This window comes from Patella vulgata, chromosome 1 (assembly GCF_932274485.2).
Source record: "Patella vulgata chromosome 1, xgPatVulg1.2, whole genome shotgun sequence".
In the NCBI taxonomy this organism is placed as follows: Eukaryota; Metazoa; Mollusca; class Gastropoda; family Patellidae; genus Patella; species Patella vulgata.
In genome coordinates this window covers 1914598-1939612 of record NC_065879.2, presented here as the reverse complement: position 1 = coordinate 1939612, position 25015 = coordinate 1914598, and the positions used below count along the sequence as shown (strand labels likewise).

The following is a 25015-nucleotide window of genomic DNA, read 5'->3' as shown; positions in this document are numbered from 1 at the left end:
CCTCGAGTTCTGTAGACGACACCGCAACGTAACGTTAGCTACTGCATGCCGTCACAAATCAAAGTTTAGTAACGTAATCTATCAATACAAGCGTCAGAATGTCCTATCTCGGCTGGCGAATACAAACATGAACGCAAGCCTGGTATTGCCCCCCCCCCCCCCCCAATATTTTAAGGCTCCTAGTCCCAATCGACAAATAGTTTTAATTTAATATTTAAATCATATCACTTCTAAACGTAAATATTTGTATTTTTTTTATAAATTTTCACCACCAGAATATGGGTTGGTGTTTATATATATACTGCCATCGCATAGTCCCCCCCCCCCCTCTCCCTCACCCCCACCCCCCACCCCCTTCCAAAACAAAAGAAGTGTTTAACTCTCTTCATGTTTGAGCCCCTTTCAAAACATTTGTGAAAATCGACCAGTTATCGTTCCTACACTTCACCAATGATATGCCTACATCAAAGTTTCATGATTTTCAATCGTCGTAATAATTTCAACGATAAATGGTCGATTTCAATTATCTATAAATTAAGCCTAACTAACAATAAATTCACAATTAAAAACAAAATTCATTCTCTCATTCCTCGCTTTCTATTGAGAACGCGGTCGACAAGTGAACAGTTATTTATTCATCCCGTCATAATATCATGTCCGTGTGCTTCTTCGCGTTCACATTAGACGACTCTCTAACATTTAAACTCTAGGCGGTCAAATTTACGAAAAACACGCGTCCATTAAAATGTATGGTAACTTTCAAAAGATGGTAAGCCATGGTAACCATGGTGGAGTTCAGAATCTCAGAAAATGAAATTGGATATTCAAATTCGACCTTAAATTCGTCTAGGTTTAGATAATTACAAATGGTTTGGAATTTTAAAAATAATCATTCCGATTGTTATTTTTCTTGAACATGTAAACTAGGTACCGATGTTTGCTTGGTATCTAAATGTAAACCAATGGTAACCAATGGTATCCAGTGGTAATCAATGGTATCCAATGGTAATCATTGGTAACCAATGGTAATCAGTGGTATCGTAATCATTGGTATCCAATGGTAATCAGTGGTATCCAGTGGTAAAAAGGTAATCAGTTTTAACCAATGGTACCAAATGGTAACCAATCACAACGATCTCAAGTGCTTGAAGTTTTTAATAAATATGGCCGCCGTATCCTACAAGTGTAATACTGTGAATTAGAATATTTAAATATTGGTTTCTTTAAAAACAAAAACAATTTACATCTTCTCTTCATAAATTTTAAATTAAGATATTATGATATATTCGTATCGAGGCAACAGTTGGTGTAAGTCTGTAGATTTTCTGTTATCATTTACCAGGAACAATTCCACCGTCAATCGTCAAGGCAAACGTCATCCCTTCATCCCGGCTACTTCCGGCAGTCGTCTTTATCCTGGCTTTGTGTCCATTTAGAGCGAAATCAATGATGGCGCCATCATCACAAAATTCGTTCTGAAACAAAAAACACGCGCATTTAAACACCCACTTCCGCTATTCCCAAACGTTGACATCCTCCCTACACAATACAGATCAGACTATTACAGGACTAACATATAATATATCTTAATTCACGTAGGGTCTTATTCTTAAGCAGTGGGAGGAAAACGACGGATCCGGAGAAATACTACGAGGTTAAACTCGCGACCTTACTCGAAACCACACCACATGACTTTGTGAGAGGCCACTCGTGCACCCGCCCCACCCCCTTGACTAGGACCATGCAGTGTTCCTGTAGGTGGTGTGGTGTGGTGTGGTGGGAGGGCGAGCTTTCGAGAACTTTTGGTCTTCATTGCACAGTTAAATTGTTAAGTTCCTTCTTGTCTCGTGATTCCGATTAATCATCTATTGAAGGGTGGGGTGGGGGTGGCCGAATGGTGTGCATGTGCCCGCTGTATCATAAGGTCTGTCATTGAGTCAACTGGTGTGGTTTTGATTCCCTGGTTGTACGTGTAAAGGATTAGGGTCGCCTGTCCAATCTCGTGAGTTTTCTCCGGGTCCTCCGGTTTCCTCCCACTACTGAAGACCCCTACGCGCAAGCGAATTATTAAAATAACATTGAACAATGCGTAAGTCCCAAAATGACCTAGTTTGTGTCGAGTGGACATTAAGCCCCATTTCTCCCCCTCCCCTCTCTCTCTCTCTCTCTCTCTCTCACTCGTCTATTGAATTTGATAAACCAATGAAAACAATCCACCATAATTACGTCAGATGTAGTAATATTTAATGCTCATTACCGTTGCTTTAGGAAAATGACACCCGGGAAGACTTAAGACAGTCTGTCAGAGTAATATTTATAACCAGTAACAGAATTTGAGTATTCAGTCTATATCACCTGATTGACCACCACCTCACCAGCTTTTCGGAATGGCATCTAGTTTTCAAATAAACCCTCACAGTTCATTGGAACGAACGATTTTTTAGATGAAGACCAGGCCCTGGTTTCTCAAAACATTCTCAGACTTAAGTTAAGAATTTACACAACTTTCAATCACTGTTTATGAGAAATATCTTTGATCCAAAAACACAAAACTTTGCACATATGTTTCTTATTGGTGTATTTGATACATTAAAACAAAACAAAAAATTTAACGGGCTATTTTAGATAAAATAAGGTGAACAATTTTGAGTAAATTCTTAAAATACATCTGAAAAAGAGATCAATTGTGTGTCGTTCAGAGAGAGAGAGAGAGAGAGAGGGGAGAGGAGGGAGAGAGAGAGAGGGGGAGAGAGAGAGAGAGGAGAGAGAGAGGGGGAGAGAGAGAGAGAGAGAGAGAGGAGGGAGAGAGAGAGAGAGGGGAGAGAGAGAGAGGGGAGAGAGAAGAGAGAGAGAGAGAGGGGAGAGAGATAGATAAGAGAGAGAGAGGGGAGGGAGAGAGGGGTGGAAGGAGAGAGAGAGAGGGGAGAGAGATAGATAAGAGAGAGAGAGGGGAGGGAGAGAGGGGTGGAAGGAGAGAGAGAGAGGGGAGAGAGATAGATAAGAGAGAGAGAGGGGAGGGAGAGAGGGGTGGAAGGAGAGAGAGAGAGGGGAGAGAGAAGAGAGAGAGAGAGAGAGAGGTCCACTTGAGACAAACCAGGTTATTTCGGGACTAACATATGGTTTAATTTTATTACAATAATTCGCTTGCGCGTTGGGGTCCTTAGCAGTGGGAGGAAACCGGAGGACCAGGAGAAAACCTACGAGGTTGGACAGGAGACTCTACTCCTTGTCACGTACAACCGTGGAATCGAAACCATGCCAGTTGACTCAATGACAAAACTTTCGGCCATCCAACACCCACTTCACCTTGTTCCTAGAGCACATTCAGAGCATTGGTTAATACTTTAATACTTACTAAGGTTTCGATCTCTTCGCCATTACAATACACATTAAGTGAATCTCGGTCTGAAAAATACAATTATTAAAATAAGATTGACTACCTAAAGAATAACTGACGACTACAAGTCGTAAACATATTTCACACAACCTTTCTAGGCCTGGATACTAACTGAAATCAAATAAAATAGGGTTTAACGTCCAACTGGGCCAGTGGTTCTCAACCTTTTTTTGCCAACGATACACCTTGGAACACATGAAAAAATAGCGGCACACCTGGCTAAATATATATGAAAAATATTTGAATTTTGCAAAATAAAAACATTGTAAGTCAGACGGAATACAACCGTAAACAGAGACTAGTCATAGACACATAGAATGACTCAAACTAAATCAGTCAGTGAATTCTCAATTGGGATCACGTGGTTTTTTACATTTTCTTAGTGTTCCTTTCAAAATTTCGTGGCACACATAGAAAGATCTCGCGGGACACTGGTTCAGAATCACTGGACTGGGCTACTCTTATATCGAATTCCAACTGCCAAGGGATATTTTACGTACATGCAAATGTATACACGGGACCTTGATTTTTCGTCCCATCCTAACGACTAGACAGCAGCTGTCCTTGTCGCCAGGCCCTCCGCCCTGCTGAATACTAACTAAACTCTGCTCTAAATGACGATTCTTCACCTCAATACCTCCGTTTTTTGTTTATGTCTTTTTTTATGGATTAATGTGTTGTGAATGTTGTAATTTTATATTAGTTGTATTTATGTAAAGCGCCCGAGATCAGCTCGCTGAGTTGAATAGTTGGCGCTATATAAATCAATTATTATTATCTATCTCTCTCTCTCTCTCTCTCTCTCTCTCTCTCCCTCTCTCTGGATGTATCAGTGCTATTGCAAGATAAAGATAAGAGAATACATAATTGTAATAATTATTTATTTAATAATTAATAATATGAAGTTAGAGTTGATGAGCCGATGTGGTAGATAACACCGTCGTTACTGAGTCAATATTTCAATTGATTTTTTTATACAATAGTAAACGTTATGAATGATGACTGGTACAAGAAAATGTCATAATGCGTCTAGATCGTATATGTGCTAAACATTCGGTGTTGAGTTGTTTTGTTAGACGATAAATTGAGAGAAGGGGAGAGAGAGAGGGAAAGAGAGAGGGGGTGGGGGGGGGGGCGGGGTAACGTCCACTCAACACAAACTAGGTATTTCGGGACTAACTAATGGTTCAATTTTATTCCAATAATTCGCTTGCGCGTAGGGGTCTTTAGTAGTGGGAGGAAACCGGACGACTCGGAGAAAACCCACGAGGTCGGACAGGCGACCTTACTCCGTGTCACGTACAACCGGGGAACCACACCAGTTGACTCAGTGACAGACCTTATGATACAACGCGCACCCCCCACCCCCCCACGATAAATTATTTTAAGTCTTTAGATCAATCTAATCTAATCTATATTTGTTCAACTGTTGACAAAGTCAGCTAGGTCAAAAAAACGGAAATTAAAATAAGTAAACCAACAGTATCAACAGAACAGGCAGCGGCAATATGGCTTACTCTTATATCGAATTCTAACTGCCGGGGGATCTTTAACGTGCATGCTAATACACGGGACCTTAGTTTTTCGTCCCACCCGAACGACTAGACAGCTGTCCTTATCAGACACTCCGTCCTGCACCACTGACAAGGGAAAACCACGCCAGAAATCAGCATGAACTTTCTCGGCCAATGCAAGGATCGAACACGCGACCTCCGGGCTAGCGAGCCAGCGTCTTACCCACTTAGCCAGCTTGGCTCCCTCTGATATAGAGAGTGCCGTAACTAACTCAGAGCAACGAGGGGGCTGGAAGTGTTCTCGGGAGTGCTTTAAAATTGACGGACAATGTACAACGTGTCAGAAAGGCCCATACATATCGGACCTAGATTGTTCCCCTTTCGAAATAAAGATATTATTATTATTATTATTTACGGTCGACAATTTTTTCACTGGGGAAGGGGGGGGGGGCGAAGCTAAGCCCCACCCCACCCCTTGTTAAGGCCTGGGTATTGATATAGATATTGTTATTATAACAATCGGTTACGTTGTAAATGTTCATATTTAAACCTACAATTATGTTATTAAAACTTCAAACACAAGTGTGTCATTGGTTATTTTTAGCAGGGCGTATCTTATTACACATTAATATGAATCGATCTTGATGACCTAGTAGTTCTCGACTTATTTAGATTTTAATAGATGGAGGAGATCAATTATTTGACGTCATCAAAGGTATCTCATTTCAGCCTCGTGTAACCAGGTCGTATCGGCCTAGAAATAAAGACATTCTGACGTTGGTCTCAGTGACGTCATTGTCTTCAGACTGGTTCAATAATCCTGTTCGTCTAATGGATATATTGGATGATTTCATCGACTTAAAGTATATTATAGAAAACTCTACGGCTATATATCCCAAGTTATTAATTATCCTTCAAAGAAGCGTTATTAAGCAGGGCCAGTAAGCTAATGGCTATTTTTATTTTCACTATAGTTTGTATGTGTTAGCTGTGGTTGCGTTTTACCAAATGTATCATTAAAGTGACCAAACCAAATCTGATTTAACACTACGGCACGGAGTTCTTTAAAGGACCAATCCCGATAATACTTTGGATAATAAAGCTGGTTAATTCTGTGTTAAAATCCCTTAAAATCCTCTACCTTAGGGCCGAGCAACTAACTCAGTATATTTGATACGTTTTCAAACAACTTAAATCTGTCAGTCTTAATCTGGAAGTGGGGACCGGTGCCCCAAGCTGTATTATGCGGTGTCTCGATAAAACCAGACTTTTATTTTATAAAAATAATGTGTAGGTGATATTTACCTTTCGTTATCAAATTCAGCACATGGGTCATTCACTGTATAAACCTCTGAAGGAAGGGGAGTCGATTATCAGGTCACCCAACGAAAGAATTGACCCAAAATCTTAAAAGGGTTACGTGTCCGGATAAGCAGTTTTGACGTTTACGTCCAAGTGACTCAATATTTTGAGCTGAAATTTTGAGGCAGGGTAAATACACCATTCCTCTATATTTTGGCGCTTAAATTTCGTACGTACCCGGACATTTATTTTTGAGACTCTGTTCAAATCGGGATAGTCCCTTTAAACCCCTTAACAGTGGATTAATGTAATACTATTGGGGTTATTTTAGTTCTAGGAAAGGTGCTCTGTTTAATATACAATGTATTGAAGTGATTAAACAAAATGGGTGACAAACGATAAATAGGCTTAGTAGTTATTTTGCAAGATTCAAGTTCCTTAGACTAACTCACAGACATTTTCTGCTACTATCAATTGCTGAAAGTAAGGTACTATCATCCAGTCATCTCATGCGCACATTACTCCAATTAAATAGAATAATGTTGACGTAAAACGGTGCCCATAAGAAACACTGTCCGTCCTAATAGCTGACATGTCTATACTTTCTATATATAAGAAATAGCGAGGTTAAATTTCCCCTCAAACATCATTCGGAGTTTTAAGGGGAACATCATACCCACAGCCTCCTCGACTTAAAGCCTAGGGTAAAGACATCATTTAGAGATCCTAGGGGAACATCATACCCACAGCCTCCCCCTCGACTTACATACAGGTCGAGGGAGTCATCTTGTAGACTTGGAAAAAAGAGCATAACGCCGCAAACCTAGCCCCAATGCTTACCCTAACCTACAATCTCGCCAACAATCACGTGCCCTAACCTTATTTACATCTCAACGACCTTGACAAAAGGGATCACGTGGCTAAGTTGGTAAGACGCTGGCTCGCTAGCCTGGAGGTGTTCGATCCCTGCATTGGCAGAGAAAGTTCATCCAGATTTTCCGGCCTGGTTTCCCCTTGTCAATGATGCAGGACGGAGGGCCTGACAAGGACAGCTGTCTAGTCGTTCGGATGGGACGAAAAACCGCGGTCCCGTTTACACATTGGCGTGCACGTAAAATATCCCTTGGCAGTTGGAATTCGATATAAGAGTAGGCCGTAGCGCCGCTGCCCATGCAAGATTCCCCTCATAGGACACTGTATGGCGTATGCCCGTCTTCATTAGTCCAGTCGGAGCAGAACAGTAGGACGTTAAACCCCATTTCATTTCTTTACCTTGACAAAAATTGAGCTGACCTTAACAAATAGATTTATCCAGAAATAATAACACACGTATTAACGTAGACATGTTCGGTATTTTTTTTAAAATTATACAATAGCGGAAATAAATTCCAAAGCGGATATTATAGGAAAGTTGAATTGAAAGATAAATCCCTGGGATTAAATAAGTCTATTCATTATACGATATCAATATAAATAATCTACAGAAATAAATAAGAGAAAATTATTTGACGTTCGATCTGAATTTAGTCGGGGGGGGGGGGGGGGGTAAAGACGCCCTCCACAGTTTGAATTGTATATGGGGCTGTTTTCACTCATGAATTTACGTCGTTGTTATGCACAAGCTAGAAATATCAGGATATACTCTAGAAAGCTCTATTTTCTCGAGACCGGAGAGACCCCACACCTCCACCCTTAGTCCGTCCCCGGTGTTGCCTTGACCAATCGTAGAGTGTCTAACGTATAGACAGTCATAAGTTAGACACACGCCCGTAATTGATATTTGAATATAATTTCGGCTTGTTTGTATCAAATTACTGCAATTAATATTTTATGGAAATAAATCATAGTACGCTATCACGTGACGTTGGTCATTTCCAAACGGTTCATTATTTTTGGTTAAATAGGCCACTTCTTTACAGTTTATTGCAGTGGTCCTCAACGGCACACCTAGGAACACCTGACAAAATAGCGGCGCACCTGGCTAAATATATATGAAAAATATTTGTTTAGCAAAATAAAAACATGGCAAGTCATAGACGAAATACAACCGTAGACCGAGACTAGTCATAGACACATAGAATGACTCAAACTAAATATAGAAAAACACAGCTATGAACTTACTTTATTTCAGTGTTTCGAATTTTATCAGTCAAATAGCTGGCTTCTTTATTTGAGGGGTCACGTGAAAACTGGGACCTCTCCTTTAATGTTTTTTTTTTTTTTTTTGGCATTATTAGATTTCTCCTTATTTTACAATATTCGATATAAAATATAAAATATATTGATAAATATCATTATTTTTGCTTGACAAACAGTCAATATATATTTGATTTTTTTTACTCTTGTTTTAGGGTTACATTTGGGATCTATTCATTTCACATGTTTATCGCTTTCTTTCTTACATGCCGTGTATAACGGCAGATCTGGCAAGCCACAGCGTATAGTCGTTCGGATGGGACAAAAAAAACCGAGGTCTCGTATACACAATGGCGTGCCCATAAAGGATCGATGGTTGTACGTGACCAAGAGTATGGTCGCCTGTCCAACCTCGTGGGTCTTCTCCGGGTCCACCGGTTTCCTCCCACTACTAAAGACCCCTACGCGCAAGCGAATTATTGAAATAAAATTGAACCATATGTTAGTGCCGAAATGACCTAGTTTGTGACCACTGGACGTTAAACCCCAGTTCTCTCTATAATTGGAATTCGCATAGTGCTGTCCGGGGAAAATTGCTTTCATAGCACAATGATGTATGGCGCATGTACGACTTTAATAGTCCAGTCAGCGCGGAACAGTATAACGTTGTTCTTATAAGTCAATCCAGTCTACATGAAAGTCTTTCTTATACAAAGATTTTCTTTTTTAAAAAAAAAATCATAATAACAGCAATCTTTAAATTAGAACAGTACACATTTTGGACTTTAGAAATAAGTGTTCTGTGTTTGTTTCTGGTGGGTTTGCTTGGCCAAAGATGTGGGCCTTTTCTCTTTATTAAATACAATCAAGTAATATTTCTGTGCACGACAAAAATCGCTTAAGACTTCATTAATTACCTGTAGAGAGTCGTATTTTTACCTGGCTTGTCACGAACAGCCATATTAATTGACGTAATTAGTATGAACATCTGACTGTCAAAATGATGTTAACAAACACTGATAACTTGAATAATGTAATTTCGCGTTCCTTTGCAAAAATAATATGGAATATACATTGTCTTAATTTAGAAATTACATGAATAGAAGTTTAAAATTACATGAGTAGAAGTTTAAAATTACATGAATAGAAGTTTAAAATTACATGAATAGAAGTTAGAAAGTAGACGATAGCACGACATTAACAAATTTATAACTTTGAATCTAATATACCGCCATATCAAAAAGCCAGCAGACCTAGAGCGTTTTTGTTTAAACACTGTGATGACGAAGCATAAAATTTTACCAATTTTTCAACCCATTAGATGTAAATAATTCAATTAAATTAACCTGTCATATTTATTGTATTAGATCGTAAATCTATATTAAACAACAACAACGAAGCATGACATACAAATATCGTGCTATGTCCTATCAGTAAAAAAACAACAGACAAAAGAACACACTGTTTTGATATTTTTGATGAAAGGATTCAGACCATTGAAGTGTACATTTAACAAGTTCCATAGAAAGGTTAGAGTTAAGTTAGGTTTATTAAAGGATTAAACAAGCTTTCGTTTCGCTGTTCCTCGACCTCATTATCTCTTGAAACACTATCAGACTTACTTCCCGAAACGGGATGGTGCAGCTTTATGATGGAGAGAGAGAGAGAGATGGGTTTTAACGCCCACTCGACACAAACTAGATCATTTCGGGACTAACATATGGTTCAATTATATTTCAATAATTCGCTTGCGCGTAGGGGTCTTTAGCAGTGGGCGGAAACCGGAGGGCACAGACAAAATCCACGAGGTTGGACAGGCGACCCTACTCCTTGTCACGTACAACCGGGGAATCACGTCAGTTGACTCAATGACAGACCTTATGATACAACGCACACGCACTAACCATTCGGTCATCCAACCCCCCGCTTTATGATGGAATACCCATAGCCTAAATAACAGGACCATATAATATCATAGAAGCTATAATGTCAAGAATTGCAGGCCTCTAGCTTTTTAGTTGACAGCATCGTGTACACTATAACAGTGTACTGTGTGCGAGCCTATGTATCGCGTGTGTACTACAATAGCGTTTTAATGTACATGTAATGTAAATAAGCCTAGGGGCGATTGAATCGACAAAATAACTTTCCAAAACATTGTTTACTTTGATTTTGACTTCAAACTTTAAGCCAAACAGAGGCTGAACAGAAGTGCAATGGTTATGGGCAGGTTGGGTGGCCGAATGGTTAACACGTGCGCGTTTCATCAATATTTTTGAACAGAACCATGGAGCCTTTGAACATTACTTTCATGCAGAGCAAGAGTACAATAAAATGGAAGAACAAGGAAGAGGGTGAGGAACTGTCTGAAACGTGATAGGAGAATAGCCGTGGGAGATTATTATCAGTAGATGGAGGAGCTCCGTCTGGATGATCGAGAGTCCTACATCAACGTCTTGAGAATCACCCCACCCCACTTCTTGAATCCATCACCCCTTCATAAAAAAAACAAGACACCAACTACAGGGAGGCTCTGGAACCACAAATGAAATGAAATGGCGTTTTTACTCTCTGGAACCAGAGATGAAGCTTGCCATCACACTGCGTTATCTCACAACAGGAGATTCCCATGCCTCCACGCAATATGATTTCCGGGTAGCAAGGAACACGATATGCTTGTTGGTGAAAGAAGTCTGCGATGCCTTGGTGATGGAGCTCAAATATGATGTCATCGTCTGCTCCGTCCCGTTGACAGAGACACATGGAAAGAAGCTGCGGAAGAATTGATGATGCCCCACATGCCTGTGGTTCCCTGGATGGGAAAAATATAAACATCAGAAAGTCTCCCAAGACTGGCTGGAAACATGTACAACAACTACAAAGGCTTGTCCTCAATAGTGTTAATGAACTTGATAGATGCAGATTACAAATTCATGTGGATAGATGGTGGTGGTTGTGGAAGTCAGTCTGATGCCCAGATCTACAACTAGTTAGAACTAAAAGTCTGCTTAACAGAAGATAGCTTCCTACACACCAATAATAAATTCAAATATGAAAGGTTTTATAGCATTAAAAATTAATTCATTATAAATTATGGATTTTTAAATTGTGCATAAGGGGGCTCGTCATATTCTTCATCAAATGAATTAATACCACAACCCTACAATTCCATTACTAATGATGTACAAGAAAAACTAAAAAAATAATCACACACATCCACGAAATAAAATAAAGTACTGCTTATTGATGCTCGGCCACATCACGTTGAAACACGTCCCTAGTAGGATCGACGTACGGTGTAATTCCGTTCATAGTACGGCAATTTTGTTCCTAGTACGTCAATCTCGTTTTAAGAACGTTGTCCCTTCGTCTAATGGCAGGACGGAGAACATTGTGAACAGGCTCAAAGTTTTAGAGAACCCCGCCAGTCTGAGCCCGTCCATAGAGTTCTTAAACAGATCGTAAACAGTTGCTACTACGTCTACTCCGCTCTCACACAGTTTCAGCCCGTTTGGCAATGTTTTCCAAAACGTAGTCAGAACTAGTTTGGCGGGATGGGAACCCAATAAGAACGTGACGAAGGCGAGTTGAACTGTCTCTAAACTGGGTTGCTACTATCTACTCCGCTCTCACACAGTTCAGCCCGTTTGGCAATGTTTTCCAAAACGTAGTCAGAACTAGTTTGGCGGGATGGGAACCCAATAAGAACGTGACGAAGGCGAGTTGAACTGTCTCTAAACTGGGTGGTCCGGTTACAAACTTGTTAGACTTATTTAGAACCAATTGCTGACGTATTGGGAACGGGGTAGAACTAGTTACCAATGAGTTAAACTTACTACGAACGGACTTATTGGACTGCAGCTAGAAATGGCAAATTTACTCGATCTGAACTTGATATGAACTAACTGTGGACGGGGTACAGACGAGATAGACGTATTGAGGAGAGAGTATGATAGACATTATTTACAGATTGTACCCCTATCACAAATCCTTTTCCAGAACATAGTGAAAATTAGTTTTGTGTGACAGGGGAATTAAGAGGGTTTTCCGCATTTCACCACGAACTCAGCACGCTCTATTTACTGCGTAGGATATCTCAAATTTGAAGGCCATTATTCCCTATAATATCACACAGTTTTGTTCTGGCTTTGATGGTGACGATAATATCATAATAGACATGAATGTTGTTAATGGAATCCTAGACTTTGTATAAGATTTTAATGATGAACAATTAGTTTAATCTGTTTTATCATTTTGAGGTGAAATTACGCAAATTAAGTTGTTGTTTTTTGGCTAGAAGTTACGCAAAAGATGGCCTAATCAATAACATTTCATGCGTTACCATGATTACTTTTCCATATTTCAACTATTATTTTAGTAAATTTTATTCCTATATTATCGTATTTCATGATGTTAAAGTAATAAAGGTTTTCTGGAACTTTGAAGTTTTTTTTCTTTTTTTGAATGGCTTCTATTTTCTATTGTCGGTGTTTTCTCAAAACTTCAAATTTGGGATTAAATCACATTTGCTTAACATCGTGTACAAGGGCCGGTTTTTCAAAGCGCCGTTAACTTTTAACGACTCGTTACCATAGAGTTAATGTATCGTTATCTTTAACGGAGAGAAGGTCTGTTGCTGGAAAACTTGTTAACTTTAACATGTCGCTAACTTGCCGTTATATTTAACGGAGGTGTTAGGCTCCGTTATCTATTTTGTGAACAGATTCCACAGTTGTTCCACTGTCTCCAGTTTCTTGTTAATACCAACTTCTATGAAGTTGCTATACATGTACTTGTATATTGAATTTAAAAAAAATAAAATTCAGCCAATGAATAAACAGTCTTCTATCGGATTAGTTTTAATCAGCCCGTTAGCTAACGGATAATGAAATTGACGACACGTTAGCAAGATAACGATCAGTTAAAGGGACTATCCCGAATTGAACAGAGTCTCAAAAATAAAAGTCTAAGTACATATGATATTTCAGCGCTAAAATATAGAGGAATGGTGTAATTACCTTGCCTCAAAGTTTCAGCTCAAAATATTAAGTCGTTTGGGCGTGAACGTCAAAACTGCTTATCCGGACACGTAACCCTTTTAAGATTTCGGGTCAATTTTTTTGTTGGATGACCTGATAATTGATTCCCGTTCCTTTAGAGGTCTATACAATGAATGACCCATGTGCTGTACTTCATAACGAAAGGTAAATTTTACCTACACATAATTTTTTTTATAAAATTAAAGCCTGGTTTTATCCAGACACCGCATAATACAGCTTGGGACACCAGTCTCCATTTCCAGATGAAGATTGACAGGTTTAAGTTGTTTGAAAATATATCACAGATATTGAGTTAGTTGCCCGGCCCTAAGGTAGGGGATTTTAAGGGATTTTAACACAAAATTAAGAAGTTTTATTCTCTAAAATATTATCGGGATTGGCCCTTTAAGAGTTTAACGGATCGTTAAAATAACTTAGTTTTGAGCAATCGGCCCAGGACGTTAAACCCAAACTTATGTCGAAATACTGACTTTATCTATAGGCTTAAAATAGAAAATCAAACCAAATAGACGTTGACCAATATTTAGAGTGTCATGGCGGCGAAAAGGCAACTTGATATGAGGGGACGTATTTTTATACGTGTTTTGTCGCTCATACTGACTCTAGCGAGGTAAGCAAGGTCTTATTTTCTCACTAAGATGTTCTTTTATATTGTACAAGCGTTCACACGGATTGACACTCCAACGTTCGCAGTAAAAAAAAGTTGCCCAGTAAAATTGACTGGGGGACGATTCTTTTTCGACAAGAATTCAACAGGAGGGTTCCTGAACGTACAGAGCTGAACTACGGTAGCAGTACACTTTATTTCTATGAGAAGAGATCGTTCGGTATTAAATTAATCGATTCGTAAACGGTTCCAAATCGTACTGCATTCCAACTGTCCATGTTAAACACAACGAAAATAAGCAGCAATTAAAAATTGAAAGTTTTTCTATTGTTTTATGAAGATGTAAACGACTGTTTAATTGTTTTGAACTACAGTAAGCGGTGCCTTATCATCGATTATTTTATACCTGATAATTAAATGGCTCGTTTGTCTCATCAACAACTGTCTTTTTGTCTATAATTTCTTTCTATTGCAACAAAAATCGATATTTATATGGTAAAATATTTTACAGAGTTTTTTCACTTTTTTTTGTTTATTAAAGGCATATGTTGCTGTATTGTTCACGTTCATTTTAAATGTGGAAAATTTGTATTAATCTACTGTTGTTGTTATTTGATTAAGCACATTTTAGTTTTTATAAAAGTCCAAAAGACCAAAAGAATGGGCTAGCCTATGCCAAATAGATGGTACAATTATTAATATACTTGTTTAAGAGAAGTATATGTGGTCGTGTGGAGATGAGGTGGGGGGGGGGGGGCTTGACCCTCGGCTGTCTTGCTAACTACACAGACAAGACCAACAGAATGGGCTAGCCTATGCGAAATAGATGGCACACTTATTATTGTCTAAGAGTAGTAAAAGGTGGTCGTATGGAGATGGGATGGGGGGGGGAGGAGGGGGCTTGGCCCTCAGCTGTCTTGCTGACTACACAGCCAATAACCAATTCTGAAATATGTGCACCCCCACATCTATACTTTAGCTGTCTACGGCACGAATCAAAAGTAATGTAGACATCAGATGGATCAAATTTAATAATTTTCACGGATTCATAGGTAGAGAAAGTATAATTCCATCACTGATGGAAAATTCCACATCGTAAATAATTCGTGTCAGAATGCTAATAGACATTTATTCAAATACATTAATGTCGATTTTCAAAGCAGAATAACGTTAATTAGACAAGAAAATCAATTAATATATTGTTTATTACGTGGAACAGGATACCCCAAACTCGATAAAAAATATATAGACATGAATTTTATACGATCAGTTATGATCGATTTTGGGGATAAAAAGCAAAAAATACCGCATTAAACCTACTTGAAGGTAGATGGTTGACGGTGATTGAATTTATATTCCGTACAGAACATTCATTCTTTGTTATCGTCATGTTCTAGTTATATATAGGTCAATATTACGTATTGAGTTGGGGTGATGCGACTTATTCCAAGCTGAATAAAACACAGATCCTATTTCGTTTCGTATTTCTTTTTTTTTTTTTTATAGTTCAAAATTTCGTTTTACTTGTCTTTACTACACTAGGATCTGGAATATTTGTTATATAACCCGCGTTCTGGTTGATGTGAGGGATTAGCCAATGAAACGGTGTGTTACGACGAGTTCTTGGCGGGCGGTGCACAGAACTGTCGGTAAAGCACTAGAAACGTCAACGCTGATTGATTAATCAATGTCTGACGTCATAGATCTGTATTTTAATGAGATTGAGAGAGAGGGAGAATGGGGTTTAACGTCCACTCGACACAAACTAGGTCATTTCGGGACTAACATATGGTTTAATTTTATTTACATAATTCGCTTGCGCGTAGGGGTCTTTAGCAGTGGGAGGAAACCGGAGGACCCGGAGAAAACCCACGAGGTTGGACAGGCGACCCTACTCCTTGTCACGTACAATCGGGGATTCGAAACCAATTTGTCAAAATGACCCATAATTTTGACATGGGAAGTGATTATTACAATATGTAATTTAAAACTTACTAATTATATAGTAGACCTGCTGATTTTATAAAATTCAAAGGTAATCCACCGAACCACGCGGCAAACTTGACATTGTCTTCAGCCCGGACACTCCCCAGCTTAAATTCTCGAACACACCACTGAATAGGTCTTTTTCAATGACACTTATTTTCTGATTAATAGGATTTACTATTTAATCGATTTTTATTTCTTTTCTTAATGATGATAGTTATTTTGTCACTAGAGGGTTGGGGTGGGGGGTCTTGTGTTAAACTTACTGTGACTGATGTCATACATTTAAATCAACATTCTATTTTAACCTGATAGATGTCTATACGCCTATAATACAGGAAGTTCATTAGTTAGTTCAATACGTGCGATGTTATGAAAAAATAATTAGTTAATTATCAATAATGGATGGAGTTCTAATAATTGGTGATAACAAAGTTAATTGATCAGTTATTTTACACTGTAAAAAATAAACTCGCGCGGTATCATTAACAGTATTTGTGAGGTCGAGAACAAACTTGTGGATTTTCAAGTCCGGTCAAGGCTTGTCGAGGATGGAGCCCGCAGAACAGACAAGGAGAGTGGGAGTCTAAAGACAAGACCAGCCACAATCCATAAATTAAGATCTAGACATGAACAAAAAGCCATTTATATGAAGGGATGGGAACCGAGTCCCGCGACTCTCACTCGAGTCCCACTTACGTCGCATCAAACACCCTAATCGACAATCTACTCGACTAGGCCTTGACAGTCGTAAAACTCGCGACTTGAAAAACATAAGGACGTAAGTCGAGGTGAGGGGACATATCTCTAATTTGCCTTACTGACTCATTTGATCAATTGGCGACCTGAATGGTACTTGGGCTTTGTTAAGACTTCGGACTCGACTAAACTCCCTACTAAAGTCGCAACTTGGGTGTCGATTTGGGACTCGAGGTGCAGCGATTTGTTCCCACCTTTGTTTGCTTGTAGCAGAAGATAAATGGTTATTGTAACAATGAAAGTCTAATACCAATGACAACTGGGCTAGACTTGCCGGCCAAACACAAAAAACACACGGAATGTGTTGAAATAATTCTTTAATTTTTATAGCGTATGTATGTACCGAATTGAACTCCAAGACTGATACTGTGGCATGGTGACAAAATAATTATAGATACTTCCTGTTCTGTGACCGTATCCATTAATTACAGTTCTCCCAAACCTTAATTGCTATAAATTGTTAGAGATATTAAAAAATCCATTAATCTACCTGAGATATCTTGGCCTAGTGACCGCGTCCATTAAACTACTAGCTGTGTATTTTGATTTTTATAAATTGTACCCCGTAACCACCAAAACCTCATAAAAAAGGAAGAAGACATTGACCCCTTCCAGAAGCGTAATGACAGGCTTTTTTGATTCAGTTGGCTGTCATTTCAAGTATGCCTTTTAGAGGAATTATTAGATTAATAAGCGGATTATTAAAGGACAACATTGGTGTCAGTCGTTATCACATATGTGATAGAACTGGTTAAGGACGTTCCAAATATAATTTTAACACAGAGATCATTGCTACGATAGTTACGTAATACAGGTTTCCTGGATCGGAAGTGACGAACGCAAAAGGAAAACACAAGTTATCCTTCTATATAACTGACTGAAGTGACGAGTGATAAAAGATACACGGGCGAATTTCTGCTCACTAACAATTCCTTCGAAGATCAACAGTTGTTATGTGAGACTGTGAGAGGATATCTGACATTTCAAAAAAGTAATTGAATATCACTAGAGAGGGGGGGGGGGGGTAACATCCACTCGACACAAACTAGGTCATTTTAGGATTAACACATGGTTCAATTTTATTTCAATGATTCGCTTGCGTCTAGGAGTCTTTAGCAGTGGGAGGAAACCGAAGGACCCGGAGAAAACCAACGAGGTTGGACATGCGACCCTACTCCTTGTCACGTACAAACGGGGAGTCGGAACCACGCCAGTTGCCTCAATGACAGACCTTATGATGCAGTTCGCACGCCCCCTATTAGATTATTACTATCCCGAGAAATAGAATATCAAAGTAATTCTAACAATATTTCGATCAGGCTTTTCTCATACTGGTACGAAATGGACTTATTAACTGTATTAATAAATCTTAAACACCGGTACAAATATGCTGACAGGAAAATGGACGAAACTTTTATTATTGATTTCAACGTTTTCCAATATACAGAAATATACAAACTTACATAAAACGATACTGAATGGTTCACCTTCCATTAAAAACGTCCAGACTTTGGATGCATCACTTTCTGGTGGTATGTGACCTAGTTTATCAACCAGAGCATCCCATCTGGCTTGACGTTTCTCCGCCCTGTAAAACAAATATAACTCTTCAATGTAATGTATGTTACAATTGTATGGTATACAATTACTGGCTTATTACCGAGTGATGTTTCCACTAGGCTTCTCTCACAGAACACAGTTTTTATGGGATACAATCACTGGTTTATTCTAAAAGCACGACGTTTCGACAAGTATCCTCTTATCGTTATCGTCATTTTGTGCTTGATAACGATAAGAGGATACTTGTCGAAACGTCGTGCTTTTAGAATAAACCAGTGATTGTATCCCATAAAAACTGTGTTCTGTTAATGTGTTCCCCGATCGCTAAATGCCACTTAAAGAATAGGCTTCTCTAGTCATTATCAAGCAATGATAAAATATGAAAATATAACAAGACAATATATACATGTACACAACAATACTTAGTTAATTCTGACCAACCAGAGATACCCCTTATTTACATGTACCTAAAGGGAATTTAATTTAATTAAGGATTATAAAGTTTAATGCTAATAACAACATTACAGTAAGACCAATTTACCTGAAAATTAACACAAATTGATCAATTGATTAATGGATAAGTTGTTACGGAGTATATACAATGATTTATTAGGTTTCAATAATGACAAACTATCAAAGAAGATGAAATTTGATAAAATGTTATCCGCGACCACTTTATCTGACATAAACAGAATTGTTTAATTAATAGCTTGTTGTGGAGTATTAACAATGATTTGATCAGGTTTTAATAATCATAACACCCTAAAAAGATGAGATTTGATTGGTATTATAACGGCTAAATCTATTTGTTAAGGCCAACTCAGTTTTTGTCAAGGTCGTTGATATGTAAATAAGGTTAGGGCACGTGATTGTTGGAGAGATTGTAGGTTAGGGTTAGGGTAAGCATTGGGGCTAGGTCCAGGGTTAGGGTTAGAGTTGGGATTATCGCTAGCCATGTTTACATCTCGTGACGACAAATTGACCTTAGGGCACGTGATTGTTGGTGAGATTGTGGGTTAGGTTTAAGAATTTGGGGGAGAGGTTGGGGATTTGCTCTAGTCCTGTTTACATCTCGTGAACTATGACGAACAATTGAGCAGGTCTTATCATTTAGCACTAACCGGTGAAAACGTATCTATATGATTCCCTGTCTTTATAACAACCTGGAATTCATTTATCATTTTGTTTGATTTCGTTTTGTAATCGTCTGTTAGGGAACCACCTTTCAACAACTGTTATTATCAGTATAAATGAGACCGACTGATATACGAGTGACGCATCCACGAGCCGAACACCTCAGTTGCTAGCTTTCTAGTAGGGTCTCGAGTCCCTGGAATGCCATTTCCTGTACTTTGGGAGAATATTTTGCAGAATTCTGATGGCGCGAAAACACTTATAAGATGAGTAAATGTTTATTAAGAATCTATCACCGTTTATGAAAGTGTTAATAATTACATCATTTACTTGGGGTATAGTTTCATCACATCAATACCTTGACTAAGTTCGATAAGCTCAGGGTAAGCAGAACGATAAGCAATTTGATTGGTCGAGACTTTGGAGCCCGACAACTTTGATTCTAATTGAGTGATTGTGCTGAAACCTCGTGTATAGTTTCATTGCACCAATACCGTAACAAAGTTCGATGCTGAGCATTTTCTGCGTACGCAAACTAGGTACCTCAAAACATTGACTGAGTTTGATAGTGAACATTTTATGCTTAGACTAAGAATAGATAATCAATTTGATTGCTCGATACCTTTGAAAAAGATAAATGTGCAATTAATTAATATGTGTCATCTATTTATTTTGGGATTTCAGCGAGGGACATCAGCCTCACTGGAGCAACGACTGTGAGATTTACAACATCTATACTTTGCTACACTACTTGGCAATTCCGGAACTTATAGCTACGTTATCTCCCTTCACCACAAACACGTGAACAGCAGCCTCCAATCAAATGTTGTGACACAAACTCACTCAAATCAAACATGGCGACCTCCAACGAAACCTTGACATTGAACGAACCTTGAACTTTGCAAGTCAATTATCAAAGGTAGACATTTTAGCTAAAAAGTGTGAGACTTTGCATTCCTTATGGTCGAGGAATCTGATAGACTCTCAAGCTGGGCCAGTGCCCAATCTAAATTATTGCCGAAATATGCGGGGTATTGCGTGAAGGGCTTGATAAGATATACGGAGTTAAAGGCTCAATACCACTCTTGTTGTAACTGAATAATATGTCCCAATCTTTATTCTGTTCAACAAATTGTACTATTTTACAATATTCCAATTAATTGATGATACAAATTTCATCTTAACACACCTAATTTAAAAAAATGGAAAAATTCAACTCAATGATTTGAAAAGCCTGACGTAAAGCTTTTCAAATATGACTTGGATTTAAAAATATTTTTGAACCCTCTGAACAAGTAAAATAGGATTTAATGGATAATTTACACAACAGGCAGGACACTGACACATCTAGTACTTAGAACAAGGCTATTTTTTATTTTCTGGAGCTGTCAAGCCAGCAAGATCAAGCCTTCTAATGAAGATGCCTCACTGTTAACTTGTGTTAACAATGTATCGTGTAGTTATATCGTATTGTCTACTGAATATACGATAGATCTTATAATATAGTGTATGAAATCAAACACATAAAGATAAAACGAAATAAAAATATTATTTTGAGATTGTTAGATCCTTGCAACAATACGAAACGGACAAAGACATGTTGTGTGAATCAGTTCGAATCGCCAGAAGAGTAATATAGATCCATTCACCAAAGCATTAAATGTTGCCTTACATATAACGTCACATTAACGATGTCAGGTCGGCTATTCGAACTTTAAAATTAAAACTGATTCCTAACCAAATAAGCTTATTTAAATTCTGGTTATGTAAATCATGTTGCGTGGCATGAATTCAAAGTGAACTGAAAACGCCCTTAAGCATTAATTCACATACGTTATGTGCGTTTCAAACAGATATAAAATGGTGTCGATTTATTTCATCCGTTAGGACAAATATAATCCATTTATCCTTTTTACGGTGCGTTTAAATTTTACATGAATCAATTAAAGTCTTATAGTATTGTTTGATAAATTACAGTAATTCAATTAAGAGAAGTCTAAAGGCTAATGCGTGTCATTACATATTTACAATTAATCATGTAAATGCAGACCATTTATACTAATTCACTCGAGACATTATTCAATTAATGTAGACTAAGAGGATTTCAATGTATAGAGCTGAAATAGGATTAAGCAATGTCGCTTAGGGGGGCCTCTCGAGAATAGGGCCCCCGAGGCATCGACCTCGTTAATTTCATAGTACACTCGAGTGCAATATTTTATAAGAATTGCCTATTATAGTACATATGGAGAAGTCTGTGGGACTAACGACAATCAATATTTATTTCGATTCGATTACCACTGTCAATGATCACCTCTGTCAATGATTACGATCACCACTGTACGATCCCCACTATCAATGATAACAACTGTCAGTGATCACGATCCCCACTGTCTATGATCCTCACTGTCAATGATCACGATCACCACTGTCAATGATCACGATCCCCTCTGTCAATGATCACGATCACCTCTGTCAATGATCACGATCACCACTGTCAATGATCACCACTGTCAATGATCAGCATATTCGTTTTAAAAAAAAAATACCAATTTAATCGTTTGAAAACCATATTAAGTTTAGCGCGGGTCTAGGTTCGTGTACCTCGGTTTTGAGCGTCGGCAATGCAGATGTGACACATACACGGTGACGAGAGGAACGATGTGACCCATCCCACTAGAACTTACGAGAACTGGTCCGATTCCAATTCTCAATAACCGGTTGCTTTTAAAAAATGTGTTATTCCGGGTTTAAAGATACCATCCCGCGAACAAACTTGGCGATTTGCTGATATATTTGGACTTGGCGCATATTCAATCTAATTTATCCATCAAACATTAAAATTTGTGCTTTAAATCCCTCTCAAAACATTGTATTCGCGAGGAAATACCCCAACCTATAAAAAATCTATTAAAAGAAGACATGTGTGTGGTGACTTGGTTGTCACGGTACCTAGCAACGGGTGCGAAGCCGGAGGAGAATTCAATGCATATAAAAGACGATGTTGTCTTTAATCGCTGTCCATTTATCATAAATTTCGAAGCCTAAGTAAATTCTCTGATTATCCCCTGCCCGTGTCTTTTTCCGTGGTTTTTATTTGGGAAACTTGTACGTTTACGTCTCTCACTTTTTCCAAGTCCGCTCACCGTCAAGTTTAATAACATATACATCAAGCGCTCCTTAACGCCAAGAGCTCAGACAATCTACGCGTGCAACCTTTGACGTCACTCGAGCCGATAGCCCTTAATCGTCAGGCTGACAATTAGTGACACCCCCTCTAATTGGTAATGATCTCGGATCCACTGTCGTGATCCAATCATTACGATCCATATGGCTCGGTTTGATTGCGTGTCAATTCTCGTTTACGCTTTCCAAGTCTTTTTTTTTGTGTACTAATCAGCACGCTGTAAAAGGAAATCAAGTAAAAAACAAGCCATTATTATTCTATAAATACCAAAATCACAGGGGAAATAGTTTACTTCTCTATCACAGTCAGTCATTTATAATGAAATAAAAATATTGATGAGCACGAAAAAGGCGGAACGGACTCTTATTGATAAAGACGAAAAGACATCAGTAACAACTATTTGTATTATGAGTTAATAGGGTTGAATTGACTGACGCTTTGAAAAAATCGAATTTTTCTCTAAGGTTGAACCTTGAGACTGAGTACATTTAAATATTCTTCGAAGAATGGAATAGCGAAGGGGAGGGTGGGTGGGGGGGGGTATCATTTACATAATAATAAAAATAGTATCGTTGATCCTTGAAGACATAACAATCAAACTGTCTGTACTTCCATAATTCAAAAAAGTGACGTATCTAAATAGTGACGTATCAAAATATCAAAATAGTGACGTATCAAAATAGTGACGTATCAAAGTAGGAGGTGCTTACATGGTGAAACATGTAAGGATATGGCGAAGAAGTGGCGCACAGAGAGGGGGCAGAGGGAGGCGATGACCCCAGGAATCCATTTCAAGGGGGCATATAATCCAAGAGAGAAATTAAATAAAATAAAAATGAAATATTTAACTTTGGAATAAAAAGTTTATTGCATCTGTTTGACATTTTAGAAAGCCTTCCTTTCCCACATTTCTGAATACTCTAGGTCCTTATTTGAGTGTTGGTGGAATACAATCTAATACTCTAGGCCCAATATATTTGAGTGTTGAGGGAATACAATCTAATACTCTAGGCCCTATATATTTGAGTGTTGAGGGAATATAATCTAATACTCTAGGCCCTATATATTTGAGTGTTGGGGGGATACAATCTGAATACTCTAGGCCCTATATATTTGAGTGTTGGGGGGATACAATCTGAATACTCTAGGCCGTATATATTTGAGTGTTGGGGGGATACAATCTGAATACTCTAGGCCGTATATATTTGAGTGTTGGGGGGATACAATCTGAATACTCTAGGCCGTATATATTTGAGTGTTAGGGGGATACAATCTGAATACTCTAGGCCCAATATATTTGAGTGTTGGGGGGATACAATCTGAATTGTATGAATGCAGCTTGCATAGATGCTTAGATTGTCAGTCATAATGCCTTATCTAGATGGGGGGGGGGGCGAGTGGACGTTAAACCCCTCTCTCTCTCTCTCTCCCTCTCCCTCTCTCTCTCTCTCTCTCTCTCTCTCTCTCATTAGTTCAGTTCGGAGCAGAACAGTAGGACGTTAAACCCCATTTCATTTCATTTTTTCATGTAAATGGAAAACATGTGAAAGCAACTCCCTTTGGCCTGCTAATTCCCCTTTAAGTTTTAATTATTTTTAAATTCTTATTCAAGATATTCGAGACACCAGTGACAGTCTTAGGTACATATACCAACTGTTCAGTTGTACACGGCCCGCATCCAGGAGTAGGGTGCCAGCTATAATTTAAATCGAAATTTCATAGAAATTTACGATCGACATCGTAAGCGATATTTTTCATTTTCGGTTAGGCCTTTCGATGTCCATTTTTCATTTTAGGTCGTGGAGAAAGGAAACGAAAAATCGGTAATTCTGATAGAATTGAAAACAATTTGACTTGTGTCATGGGAATGGAAGATACATTAACTAGATATTAGAGGTTTGTTATGCATTTTTTGTTTTTCATCAATTCCACTGAGGTGAAATAATAAAGTTGTTCAATTATCATTCTTTTTATATTCCACATTTTGTATTCAGAACCAAAAAGACGAAACGAAATAAAGATATAATCTAAATCAGGTTATCGGAAAATTAACGGATTTTAATATTTTGACGTTGAATGTGTTCAAGGTTTTATTGTTCAATTTCTACGCTGTAAACGTTCACGGAATATGTGTTAAGCATGAATCGATAAAGCAAGGTTGTTTGTTTTTATTCGTCAGTGTTAATGGTTTTTGTTTATCATCAATATAACTGGATTAAACAAACACCACCAGACAAGAAACATAACAAACAAACAATATGGTGGAATATATTTACGTAGTAACATGTTGGTTACTGGGTCCCGGTCAATCTTATTGCGATCCGTGTAAATGGGCGCTTTAACATAAATTATACCAGAACTAAATCTGCCTAT

General features: G+C 38.3%; 1 long non-coding RNA gene across 2 annotated transcripts in view; it reads right to left on the bottom strand.

Moving 5' to 3' along the window:
• Window positions 1–364: 364 nt before the first annotated feature.
• LOC126808581 (uncharacterized) overlaps window positions 365–25015 on the bottom strand; it is a 46920-nt gene continuing 22269 nt past the window's right edge. For both annotated transcript variants that reach the window (XR_007674682.2, XR_007674681.2), the window contains exons 2-4: window positions 18225–18349; window positions 3356–3405; window positions 365–1475 (exon numbers count right to left, since the gene is read on the bottom strand). This is a non-coding gene — a long non-coding RNA (uncharacterized LOC126808581). The remainder of the gene's footprint in view (window positions 1476–3355; window positions 3406–18224; window positions 18350–25015) is intronic.